Below are 13,162 nucleotides of genomic sequence, written 5' to 3'. Positions count from 1 at the left end.
TAACTGAGGCCCAGAGACATTAAGTGACTTGCCCAAGGTACTCACAGCTGACAAGCGGCAGAGCTGAGATTTTGAACCCATGACCTCTGACTCCAAAGCTCCGGCTCTTTCCATTAAGCCACACTGGCTTCTCTTGTAGGCACTCCTCCCTCTGCATTTACACTGGGCACAGGCTTCTGGCAACCAGCAACCCGGGCTTTCCAAACTCAAGATGTGGAACATGGGGTAGGGGAACTGGAATAATAATAGATAATAATGGGAACTTGTTAAGTGTTTACTATGTGCCAGGGCACTAATACTTAGCTCTGGGGATGGATACAAGCAAATCTGGTTGGACACAGTCCCTGTCCCTTATGGGGCTCACAGTTCTCAGTCCCCATTTTCCAGATGAGATACCAGAGGACACAGAGAAGTGAAGTGACTTGCCCAAGGTCACAGCAGGACAAGTAGGGGTGGAGCCCAGGATTAGAACCCATAGCCTTCTGACTCCCAGGTCCCATGCTGTATCCACTGTGCTATTCTGCTTCTCAGAAATAATAATAGATAATGATGGGATTTGTTAAGCACTTACTATGCACTAAGCACTTTCTAATGATGACAGTATGTATTAAGCATTATTATGGGCCAAGCACTGTGCTAAGTCTCAGGGCAAATACCAGATAAAACAGACTGGACATAGTCCCTAGTCGCACAGAGAGCTCACACTGTAGGAGGGAAGGAGAACAGTACTTTAGTCCCATTTTGCAGCTGAGAAAACTGAAGCACAGGAAAGGCTAAGTGGCAGAAGCCCAGGACTAGGAACCAGAAGAGCAAAGAAAAAGCATTGGCCTGGGAGTCAGAGGACCTGGGTTCTAGTCCTGGCTCTGCCATTTGTCTGCTGTGTGACCTTGGGCAAGTCACTTAAGCATGGCGTAGAGGGTAGAGCATCGGGCCTAGGAGTCAGAAGGTCATGAGGCTCTAATCTCAACTCCGCTAACTTGTCTGGAGTGTGACCTTGGGCAAGTCACGTCACTTCTTTGTGCCTCAGTTACCTCATCTGTAAAATGGGAATTGAGCCTGTGAGCTCCATAGGGAACAGGGACTGTGTCCAACCCAATTTGCTTGTATCCACCCCAGCACCTAGTACAGTGCCTGACACATAGTAAGCGCTTAACAAATGCCGTAATTATTATTGATCATTATTACTACTCTCTGTCTCAGTTACCTCATCTGTAAAATGGGGATTAAAAGACTGTAAGCCCCAGGTGGGGACATGGAATGTGTCCAGCCGGATTATCTTGTTATCTGCCTCTGCACTTAGTACACACTAACTGCTTAACAGATAAATACCATTGGGGGAGAAAAATGGTATGGGCACAAGATGGGAGCAACAGCAGAGGATTATCAGGTGCTGGGGAGTGGCCGCCCTGTGGGGAGAGTAGGAGAAACAGGGAGAGGGACCTGGGGTGAGATTGTGAGGGCCCTGGGGGTTCTATTCCTGTAAATCTAGCAATTCTGAGCTTCAGAGAACAAAGTCAGCAGAGAAAGTGGTGAGCTAACGATCCCGGCCTCCCCCCTCAGAGATTGGATTGGGAGAGCCTCCCGCTTTTCCCCTCCTTTCACTGTCCCTGACTTTCCCAGGCCCCCCCAAGTTTCTCGGGCTGTTTCTTGCTTCTCTCTTCACCCTCACTGAGAGGACTATTGGGCCCTAGGCCTGCATCCAAGCTCCTCTGCCTCTTGTGATCCCCACCCCCACAACCCACTCCCCTCTCATACCTGGGGAGCCATCTCCCCGTCCCCCACCTCTACTTCTCAGGTAGGACAAAGAGGTCGTTTGTCTGGCCAATGAACCTGGATCAGGAGACTGACTGAGAAGGGGGGAAGGGAAGAGAGAGGCAGGGTTGTGGTGTGTGTGTGTGTGTGTGTGTGTGGTGTGTGTGTGTGGGTGTGTGTGCCGCGTGTTGTTGTGTGTGCGCGTGCGTGCGTGGCAGGGCGGTGTGGGGTGGGGGTGTGTGGGGGGAATGGGGCCCAGAAACTAGGAGAGAGTTTCTTTTTCCCTGCAGATCTTACTCTGGTTCACTCCCTCTCTTCAGTCCTTCCCCAGTACCTGGGGCTTTTGACTTTTCCCCAGTTCAGAAGTAAATCTGGAATCTGAGCAAGCCTCCTCTTCTCCTGTCCCCGGGAAAACTTCCTGAGGAAATGGTGGCTCAGAGGGAGTGGGCAAAGCTGGGGCCTCTAGTGAGGAGGAGCCCCCTTGGCCCAGCAGGCTATATCTGGTGGACTGGGAAGGATGAAAGGGAAAGGAGGTTGCACCCCTATCCCTCGCCCCTTCCCCCCAGGCTACATCCTCTAGTCTCTACCACTGCCAGCCATAGGTATTTTGAAGGGTGGAGGGATAAGGTGAGAGGGCCCCCAGCAGGGATGGGGGGCCAGGGGAGAGTCAGAACCTCCTGGGCACATGAAGCCCCTGGTTTGGGTTGTGTGGGTTTTGGCTGGTGAGAGGGGGTCATCTTGAAATCTCCTGCCATCTCTCTATACTGCAGCTTTGCCATGGCCCGGACATGGTGGCCAGTCAGTGTGCTCCGAAGTCTTACATTTCTTCCTGCCTTCAGGGAACATATCTACCTTGGATGTCCCACCAACATCTCAAACATAAATTTCCAAAACAGAACTCATTTTCCCACCCAAACCTTGCCCTCCCCTAATTTTTCCCATTACTGTAGAAAACACCGCTATGCTCCTGTCTCACAAGCCATAACCTTGACATTATCCTTGAGCCATCTCTCTCATTCAACCCACATATTCAAGCTTTCACCAAAGCATGTCAATTCTACCTTGACAACATTACTAAAATCTACCCTTTCCCTCTCCATTCAAACTGCTTACACTGATCCAATCGTATAAATACTTGACTACGTTATCAGCCTCCTCACTAACCTCCCTGGCCTCCTGTCTCTTCCCTTTCACACTTCTTACTACTCTCTGCTGCCCAAATCATTTTTCTAAATGAAAGTTCAGCTCACATCTCTCTACTCAAAATACCCTCCCATGGTTGCCTATAACACTTTGCATCAAACAGAATAGTCCTTACCACTTGCTTTAAAGCACTCATCAGCTTGCCCCTTCTTACCTTACCCTCACCAATTTCCTATTATAACCAGACTGCCCGGCTTCATTCCTCTAATACCAATCCTACACTATACCTCAGTCTGGCCTTCCTCACAGCCACCCCCCTTGCTCACATCCTCCCTCTGTTGTAGGAACTCCCTCCCTCTTCATACAAGACAGGCCCACCATCCTCCCCATCTTCAAAGCCTATTAAAATGATTATCATGCATCATCAATCGTATTTATTGAGCGCTTACTATGTGGCAGAGCACTGGTACTAAGGCGCTTGGGAAGTACAAATTGGCAACATATAGAGACAGTCCCTACCCAACAGTGGGCTCACAATCTCTCTTCCAAGAGGGTCGTTCCCCCTACTATGACTTCATTTCCCCTACTCCTCTCCCTTCTGTGTCACTCTTGCACTTGGAATTTTTACCCCTTATAAGTCACTTGGTATTCACCCCACCCTCAGGCCACAGAGCACTTATGTACATAGCCATAATTTATTTTAATGTCTGTCTCCTCCAGAATGTAAAACTCCTGGTGAATAAGGAACTGTGTCTACCAACTCTATGCATTGTTACTCTCCCAAGTGCTTAGTACAATGCTCTGCACACTGAGTGCCTCATTAAATACCCATTGATTGATTGGATGGCCATCACTGGAAGTTCTTGTGGAGTGGGGAGAAGTGGATTTAGCTTTTTTCTGGCCAGCAAAGTGAAGCAAGTATTGGAGTTCAAAGGAAGCTGACACCCCAAGTCACTCCCTGTCCCGGTCTCTGAGCCGGTCATGGGTAGTCTCCCCAGAAGCAGCATGCCCTAGCAGAAAGAGCATGGGCCTGGGAGTCAAAGTACCTGAGTTCTATTCCCAGCTTCGCCACCTGTCTGCTCTGTGACCTTGGGCAAGTCATTTCACTTCCCTGGGCCTCAGTTATCTCATCTGTAAAATGGGGATTAAGACTGTGAGCCCCCCGAGGGATACAGACTATGTCCAACCTGATTAGCTTGTATCTACCCCTCTGTGTATGTATTTGTATATGTATCTACCCTTCTAGAGCACCTCTCTAGGCTGTGAGCTCATTGTGGGCAGATGTGTCTGTTATATTATACTCTCTCAAGCACTTAATACAGTGCTATGACACAGTAAGTGCTCAATAGATATGATTGAATGGATTAATTAATTAACCTACCCCAGCACTTAATACAGTGCACATAGGAAGCACTTAACACAGCTCTGCTGTGTGTCCTTGGGCAAGGCACTTAAGCTTCTCTGGGCCTCAGTGGCCTCATCTGTAAAATGGGGATGAAGACGGTGAGCCCCACGGGGGACAGGGACTGGGTCCAACCTGATTAAGTCATATCTACCCCAGCGCTTAGAACAGCGCTTGCCACTTCTAGACCGTGAGCCCACTGTTAGGTAGGGACCGTCTCTCTATGTTGCCAACTTGGACTTCCCGAGCGCTTAGTGCAGTGCTCTGCACGCAGTAAGCACTCAATAAATACGATTGAATGAATGAATGAACATAGTAAAGACTGAGCCCACTGTTGGGTAGGGACCGTCTCTATATGTTGCCAACTTGTACTTCCCAAGTGCTTAGTACAGTGCTCTGCACACAGTAAGCGCTCAATAAATAAGATTGATTGATTAACAAAGATCATTTTTAAAAAGCCCCAGCCTTACTGTCCTTCACCCTGCACCTCTTCCACTTTTCCTTAGTTCCCCACTCTCCCACCACTCACATGTCTGTCAGTCAACTGTATTTATTTAGTGTTTACTTTGTGCAGAATATTCTGCAAAAAATTCTATTTATTTTCTTAATGATGTGCATTTAGCTTTAATTCTATTTGTTCTGACAACTTGACACCTGTCTACATGTTTTGTTTTGTTGTCTGTCTCCCCTTTCTAGACTGTGAGCCCAAGCTTGGGTAGGGACCATCTCTATATGTTGCCAACTTGTACTTCCCAAGCGCTTAGTAGAATGCTCTGCACACAGTAAGCACTCAATAAATATGATTGAATGAATGAATGAATGTAATAAGCACCCTGGAGAGTACAGTTTAAGACACGTTCCCTGCCCACAATGAGTTTACAGTCTAGAGGAGGGGGGACAGACATGAATAGATGGGTCACAGGCACAGTTGTGCTAAACCTCCCACTGTTGTGTTCCAGGCACTCCAGGTGGCTCGTCAATTCCTGCTCCAGCAGGCAACCGGACTGAATTCACCAGGGGCCAATGAGGCCAAGCAATCCACAGTACAGGTAAGGGGCTGCAGGGGTGGGAGAGAAGCCCTGGGCTGGTGATTCTCCTCTCAACAGAGAGATGGAGGTGGCTCAGTAAGCAGCACTGCCTGAGCGGCTCTTTCTATCCATGGGTTTCTAAGCAGGAAAGCTTCGGTCTGGGGCCTGGCCTTGGATCTCACCAACCAATCCATCAGCGTGGCTCAGTGGAAAGAGAACAGGCTTTGGAGTCAGAGGTCATGGGTTCAAACCCCTGCTCTGCCAATTGTCAGCTATGTGACTTTGGGCAAGTAACTTAACTTCTCTGTGCCTCAGTACCTCATCTGTAAAATGGGGATTAAGACTGTGAGCCCACCGTGGGACAACATGATCACCTTGTAACCTCCCCAGCACTTAGAACAGTGCTTTGCACATAGTAGGTCCTTAATAAATGCCATCATTATTATTATTATTATTATTGCCCTCAGTCTTCCCTTTGCTTAGGATTGGGCCCTACCTGCCTATCTCCCAACCCCCTTCTCTCCCTCTCCATCTCTGCATAACTGGCTGGAGCCTGGGAGCTTTGAAGGGAGGGTGGTGGAGGAAAGGTGTTGGGGGCGGTGGTGGAGCAGGAGGGGGTCAGAGTGAAGGAGTCCAGCCTTTTTATTTCACAAAGAACTTGGGCAACTTGCAGTTGAATTAGGGTCAATCAGGCACCTCCTTTCTCCCCATATCTATCCCTCTTTCTCCTTCCCTTCAGTGTGGCTCAGTGGAAAGAGCACGGGTTTCGGAGTCAGAGGTCATGGGTTCAAATCCCTGCTCTGCCAATTGTCAGCTGTGTGACTTTGGGCAAGTCACTTAACTTCTCTGGGCCTCAGTTCCCTCATCTGTAAAATGGGGATGAAGACTGTGAGCCCCATGTGGGACAACCTGATTACCTTGTAACCTCCCCAGTGCTTAGAATAGTGCTTTGCACATAGTAAGTGCTTAATAAATGCCATCATTATTATTTAATCAGTCCATCAATGGCATTTATTGAGTACTACGGCATGCAGAATACTGTACTAAGGACTTGGGAGAGTACAATACCGTTGTGCTAGTATGCATGATCCCTGTCCTCAAGGAACTCACAGATTGAGGGGGAAATTTCCTCCCCTCCCCTTGCCCTTCTCCCTCCCCATTTCTGTCTCTTCTCCCTTTCTTCCTTTCTCCCCTCCGTCCCCTCTTCCTTCAGCTCCCTCTGTCTCTCCCCCCCTCCTCCTCTTTCCCTTCTCTCCCCTCCTCTTTCCATTTTTCCTTCCCTTTCCTCCCCTTACCCCCTTTCCTCTCCACCCACCACCTTCTCTTCTTTTCCCTCTCTCCTCCCCACCCCTTGCCCCCCCACTTCTCTTGGGCAGCTGGGGGAGGTTCAGAGTGAATGAGGGATTAAGCGCTGCAGCCGTGAGGCGGGTAGCTTTGAAAGGAAGTTTATCTAGGGAAGGGAGGAAGGGAGGAGGGTGAGAGTGATTTTGAGCAGGCCGGCAGGCATCTGGGAGAGGGGAGTGGAAGGCGGAGTGGGGGAGGGGACAGGGTAAAACTGGATGTATTGATTGTTTATCTGAGTTTTTTCCAAAATCCCAAACAAAATTTGGACTTTTAAAATGCTTCCAAAGGAACTGAGCTGAGGTGGGGAAAAGTTCAACAGTCAAGGCCAGGGGATCCTGGGGGAATTGGGGAAAGGTAACTAGGCAGGGATTCTGGCCCCTGTGATGGTCAGAGGAAGAGTGGGAGCGAGAGGAAGATGTTCTGGGAGATGGGGTGATTCTTCCAAAGCTGGACATGCAACTTGTTGGGCAACTGAAGAAAATTGGGGGGCAAAGGGATGAGGCAGACAGACTCTCGTGGTATTCCCCCTGCCTGGTTCTCCACCAGCCCATTGACCAGCCAGCATGGTCTGAAGGCCACCCAAAGGGCAGGCCCCTTTGCACAGGGTCAGACTGCTGAGAAAGTTGGGGAATCAGAGCAACCAGGCTCCTGGACAGCCAGGTTTTCCCTAGTACTCTCACCCTCAGTATCTTTTCCTTTTCCTGCAAGGTTGCCTGTCCTGGCAAGACAAGGGGGCTGAATGTCCCTGCTTCTGGATTAGGTAGGAGGAGGGCTGCTGGAGGAGGAGGATGCAGAGAAGCACCCTTAGCCTGGCCCTGCAGCCTAAATTTGAGATGGGAAGGGGTCTGGAACCGAGAGAGGCGGGGGAGCAAAGACCAGTGAAGGGAAGGAGCTGGATCTGGGTGAAAGGTGGGGGGGCAGGAGGGGGCGTGGGTAACGGGAGGGGAGAGGGCTGAAGCCAACTGTGGGAAATTGCTTTTCTTTTGAGCGTGGCAAACTGGGGGCGTGAGGGGAAGGGGAGGGGGAGGGGGGCACTCGAGCGGAAAAGTGTATTTTGTTGATTTGAAACTTGAGTGAAATGGGTAATGAAGACAGATCGATGCTGGACCGTTTCCGGCCGCTCTCTCCGGCAGGACGCCCGCCCCACTGCTCCCGCACTAAGATTTGCCACTTCAACCTGCTCCTTCCCCTCCCACTCCTCCCACTCCTCCCTCTCTTTTCTCCCCACAACCCCACTGGCCTTTGTTGAAGGCAAATGCCACCCTCATTAGTTACCCTGAGAACCAAGCGCTGCCCTCATTGGCTACCCTGGCTCCCAGAGGGGTGGCCTGCAAGTCCCATTGCATCTCACACTCAGCCTCTGGGCTTTAAAGTTGGTTGAGTCTCCACATTTAGCAAAAAGTTTCCCCTCATCCCTCCTCAAGTCCTGGCCTCACCTCAGGGAGTGGATGGAGTTGCCAAGTCTGGCCTAGAAGAAGCCCTGAATTGTCCAGCCTCTCACTGGGAAGAAGTTGGGTGTCCTGGTCCCTGGGCTTGCCCCCCTCCCACCCTCAGCCCCTCCAGCTTCCTTCTGCTGCCCATCCCCCTGCCCACCACACCTTAAGCCCAGTTGCTCTTGTCCTACACTCAGTGAGGTAGAAGGCAGACAGTCCTATCTCTCCTCAGCCTTCTCCCTCCCTCTCCAGTCTTAAACTCTGGTTCCCTCAGAGGCTTTCAGGGTTTGAGGGTCCTCTCAGTCCCTTCTGCCCCCTAGCAAGCCTATGGGACCAACCTTAAATCCACATTGGAACTTGGGCTCCTGCCCAGACTGGAGGAGAGTCCATGACCTCTTGACCCTCCCCCCGCCCCCCCCCCCCCCCCCCCCCGCCCTCCCTTTCGTCTCTTCTCTGGAAGGTCTTGCTCTTTCTTCTGGGCCTACACAGTCTAGGGATCCCCCTCCTCTTATAGTCTGGCCACCCCCAGGGCCTGTCTCGCTAACAACCCAGGACAGGGCAGGGTGGGGCTCTTCTGGGCTCCTCATTCTTGGGGCTGAACCGGGCTAGGCTGGGCTGGGTCGGGTTGGCTACTAAGTACTTTTGCGGCATGGCAGGCAGCCAGATGGTGAATCACCAACTTTGTGGAACTGATTATCTGGTGGACTTCCGTTCTGACACATCTCTGGCTTGGAAAGGAGCCATTGTCGGGGCGGGCCCAAATGGGAGAGGCGGGAAAGGCTGGGGGAGGTGGAGCGGGCTGTCTGCGGGATGTTGGAGTCCCGCGCCAGCCAGAAACCAGGGCTCAGGAAGCTGCCCACAAGAGAGCAGGTTGGGGTTCTGCCACCATCCAACCCTGCTCACCTTCCAGACAGCAACCCAGTGCCAGCCTTGCGAGGATGACCCCTTCCAAACCCATCCTTCCTGACATCCAGTCTATCATCCCAGCTTGACTGTTCCCCCTCCCAGGAGGAGGCTGCTGGTGGACGCCACGGAGGGTGAGGGGCCGTGTTCACAGTTCCCTAAAGCTGGGAGGGCCATCAGAGGCATGACATTCATAGCCCCTGTTGTTCACCCAATCTGGAGCCTCCCACCCCTCTCTGGCAGAAAATTCTTCCCTCTGTCTCATTGAAATCCCTCCTGCTGCAGCAGAAGCTCATTTTCTCTACTCCTGATTTCTCTGCTGTCTCTCTGATGACTTTTTGGCAACTCGAAGACCCATGGTGAATTTCCCTTCTGACTTATGGCCCCCTGGGTGCTGGCCAACTTCTTTTTCATGGCCTGCCTCTGACTCCTTCCTTTCTTTGCCAGAACTCAGCACCTTTCCACCCACCTTCTCCTTTGAGCCTTAGAACAGTCCTGGAAGGCAGGGAGGGGTAGGAATGACTCTCCACATTGTGCAGATGGGGAAAGGGAAACTTACAGAGGTTAAAGGATTTGCCCAAGTCACAGAGTGGTTCAGCGGCAGGATCAGAATCAGAACAGAGTTCCTGATATTAGCCCAGGATTCTGTTCAAGAATCTGCTTAGATTGTTGGAGCATTTGCCTGGGGACAGGAGCTAAGATGACCAGTGTCTGATTGATCATGATCTGCCCCTGAGGAAGAGAGAGAGAAAGAGAGAGACTCCCAGAATCCTCTGGTATTTGAGGCCCAACTCTAGCAGCCCTGAGCCTTCAACCAGTTTCCCTGGGAAGTGCTCTTTGTGATTTTTTTAAAATGGTATTTGTTAAGCACTTACTATGCACAAGAAACTGTACTAAGTGCTAAAACAAATCAGGATGGGCAAAGTTTCTGTCCCACATGGGGCTTACAGTCTTAATTCACATTTTACAGAAGAGGTAACTGAGGCACAGTGAAGTGACTTGACCAAGGTCACATAGCAGACAGGTGGCAGAGCGGGACTAGAACCCAGGTCCTTCTGACTCTGAGGTCTTTGTTCTATCCATTAGGTGATGCTGCTTCTCTATGCTCTGCACCTCAGCTTTTCCCACCCCTATAAGATGGGGGGAGGGAGGGGGGTGGTTCCACTCCCTATAGGACACCTGGAGGAAGACTGTGCCAGAGACCCATGGTTGGGTGGGGGTGGGGGAGGGAGGAGCAATGAGGGGGTAAAAAATAATCCACCATTCAATGGCATTTATTGTGCACTTACTATACACAGAGCACTGTACTTGGGAACATCCATTACAGTAGAGTAGGTAGGCACTATCCTTTTCCTGAAGAAGAAGGGCTTGGACCACTTCTACAGCATGTTGCCTATGTGTTCATTCATTCATTCAATCGTATTTATTGAGGGCTTACTGTGTGCAGAGCACTGTATTAAGTGCTTGGAAAGTACAATACAACAATAGAGACAATCCCTGCCCACAACAGGCCTCATTCTGTCTTCTGTCCTCTGCTCTTCCCAACCCGCCACAGCAGGGCCCCAGGAGGTACGGAGAAAGGTGAGGGTGGGGAAACTGAGGCCCAGGGAGAAGGGAGGCCTGGTGGTGACTGCATGACTAGGCTGAAAGGAGTCAACAGAAGGGACTGATGTCCCCATAGCCCCCCTAGGCTTGCCACTATGGAAAGGGTTGGGGGTAGGGGTAGAGGCCAGAGGGGAAAGGCCCTTTAGACCCTTCATCAATTTCTCATGACATCCTCAGCAGGTCGTAGGCTTAACCCCTCACTCTCCCTGGTCTTTTCCCCTCTCACCTGAGGGAAATAGATGAAGAAGTGGGCAGAGCAAGGCCTCTCCCAAATCACCACCAGGCCCCAAATTCAGGAATGGTTCTCTTTCTTGGGCCTACAGATCTGAGGGGGACAGAGGGTACAATGTTTTTAGACAAGCAACTTAATTTCTCTATGCCGCAATATCCTCATCGTAAAACAGGAATTAAATACTGCTCTCCCTCCCCCTTAAACAGAGAGCCCCATGTGGGGCAGGGACTGTGTCCAATCTGATCATCTTGTATCTACCCCAATGCTTAGTTCAGTGCTTGGTACACAATAAACACTTAACAAATGGCATATTTATTGTTACTACTTGTGTTGTTGTTTGTGGTATTTGTTAAGTACTTAATATATGCCAGGCATTGTACTAAGCGCTGGGGTAGATACAAGTTAATCAGGTTGGACACAGTGTCTGTCCTTCATGGGGCTCACAGCTTAATCCCCATTTTACAGATGAGGTAACTGAGGCACAGAAAAGTGAAGTGACTTGCTCAAGGTCATGCAGCAAACTAATGAAAGAACTAGGTTTAGAACCCAGGTCCTTTCACCCTCAAGCCTGAGCTTTTGGGACTGAAGGAGTATATTCTTGTGTGAGTACTTGTACGTAACAGTGTGTTAGCTTGTGGGCATATGCCTCTTTATGCTTGTGTACCTGTGAGCGTGGATGTGTTGAAGGGAAAAGTAAAGGATGACTGTACCTTCAATCAATCAATCGTATTTACTGAGCACTTACTGTGTGCAGAGCACTGTACTAAGCACTTGGGAAGTACAAGTTGGCAACATATAGAGACGGTCCCTACCCAACAGTGGGCTCACAGTCATCACAGGAAACAAGGGAATTCTGCAGAGATGCATCTCTTTCCCTATCAATCAATAGAGAAGCAGTTACCTCACATGTAAAATGGGGATTAAGACTGTGAGCCCCATGTGGGACAGGGACTGTATCCAACCTGAAGAGCTTATATCTACTCCACTAGTAAGTGCTTAACAAATGTCATACAAAAATCACTCCAAAAGTGGTATTCATTGAGCACCTACTGAGTGCAAAGCACTGGACTGAATGTTGGGGAAAGGACAACAGAAGCAAGACACTGGGTGTCTGCCCTCAAGAACCTCAGACTTATGGAGGAGTTAGATAGGAAAAAATGATGTACAATAATGTGAGCAGGGAGGAAGAACAAGCTTTTGACAGGAAGTGACTCTACATCAGGATGAAATAGTTGAATAAATAATTGAGTAGTCAAATGAAAGTGCAAATGAAAATAGGCACAGGTACACAAATGCTGAAAGTAGGAATTTTTTAAAAAAAAGAAGTGCTAAGGGTGGATGTTGAGCTAGTGTGACTGAGAGATGGGGTGAATTATATGGGAAAATCTTCCTGGAGGAAGCGGATGATGATGATGGAGAAAGCTGAGGTCTGGGCAAGAATGGGACCTCTATGAGTATGAATGGTTGCTGATGTGTTTGTATGAATGGGTGTGCACAGGTGCATGTGTGTGGCTGGGTACTCATGTACCTGAGTGTGCTGGGCTTGTATGGGTGGCAGTCATCTGTGTGTCACTTTGTGTGTATGAGTTAGCTGCTAGAACAGGGCAGTCAGCTCTACTCTGGTCTTTTCAGCATTCCCAATCAGCAGAAACATCACCTCATAGAATGGTGATGGGATTATGTGTACCGGCTCTTGTGTGCAAGTAGGGCCTAGTCTTGTGTGTGCATATATATCAGGGCACACTGAGCACGATGCCCTATATAGGTGTGATGTTTGCAGGATACCCAAACAGCGGCAATGTGATGAACAGGACTGTAGATTATAAGCTCATTGTGGGCAGGGAATGTGTCTGTTTATTGATGTATTGTACTCTCCCAAGAGCTTCATACAGTGCTCTGCGCACAGAAAGTGCTCAATAAATACGGGTATATGAATGAATTAATGAAAGCAGAGTGATTAGAACAAGCAATAAGCAGTGTGGGCTAGGGCTCAGGACTGGGAGTCAGAAGATCTGGGTTCTAAGCCCAGCTTTGCCACTTGCCTGCTGTAAGACTTTGAAAAAATCACTGAACTGCATTGTGTCTCGCTTTCCTCATCTGAAAATGAGGCTTCAATATCTGTTCTCCTTCCGCCTTAGACTGTGAGCCCCATGTGGGACAGGAACTGGGTCTGACCTGATTATCTTGTATTTTGTCTGGCAGAGCTTGAAACACAGTAAGTGCTGAACGAATACTATTATTATATTATCGTTATCATTATTATTATTTTTGTTGTGTAGTTATTAAAAAAACGCAGGGAAGCAAAGGTTCAATCAATGCA

The 13,162-nt window shown here is 49.6% G+C and overlaps 1 protein-coding gene across 1 annotated transcript in view; it reads left to right on the top strand.

Moving 5' to 3' along the window:
- FOXP4 (forkhead box P4) overlaps positions 1–13,162 on the top strand; it is a 47,443-nt gene that overhangs the window by 10,077 nt on the left and 24,204 nt on the right. Inside the window, 1 exon segment of the mRNA XM_038749078.1 lies at positions 5,257–5,346. The gene's annotated coding sequence lies outside the window, so the exon portion shown is untranslated.

This window comes from Tachyglossus aculeatus, chromosome 7, assembly GCF_015852505.1.
Source record: "Tachyglossus aculeatus isolate mTacAcu1 chromosome 7, mTacAcu1.pri, whole genome shotgun sequence".
Lineage (NCBI taxonomy): Eukaryota > Metazoa > Chordata > Mammalia > Monotremata > Tachyglossidae > Tachyglossus > Tachyglossus aculeatus.
The sequence above is the reverse complement of the archived record's forward strand: the minus strand, read 5'-3'. Positions and strand labels throughout refer to the sequence as shown.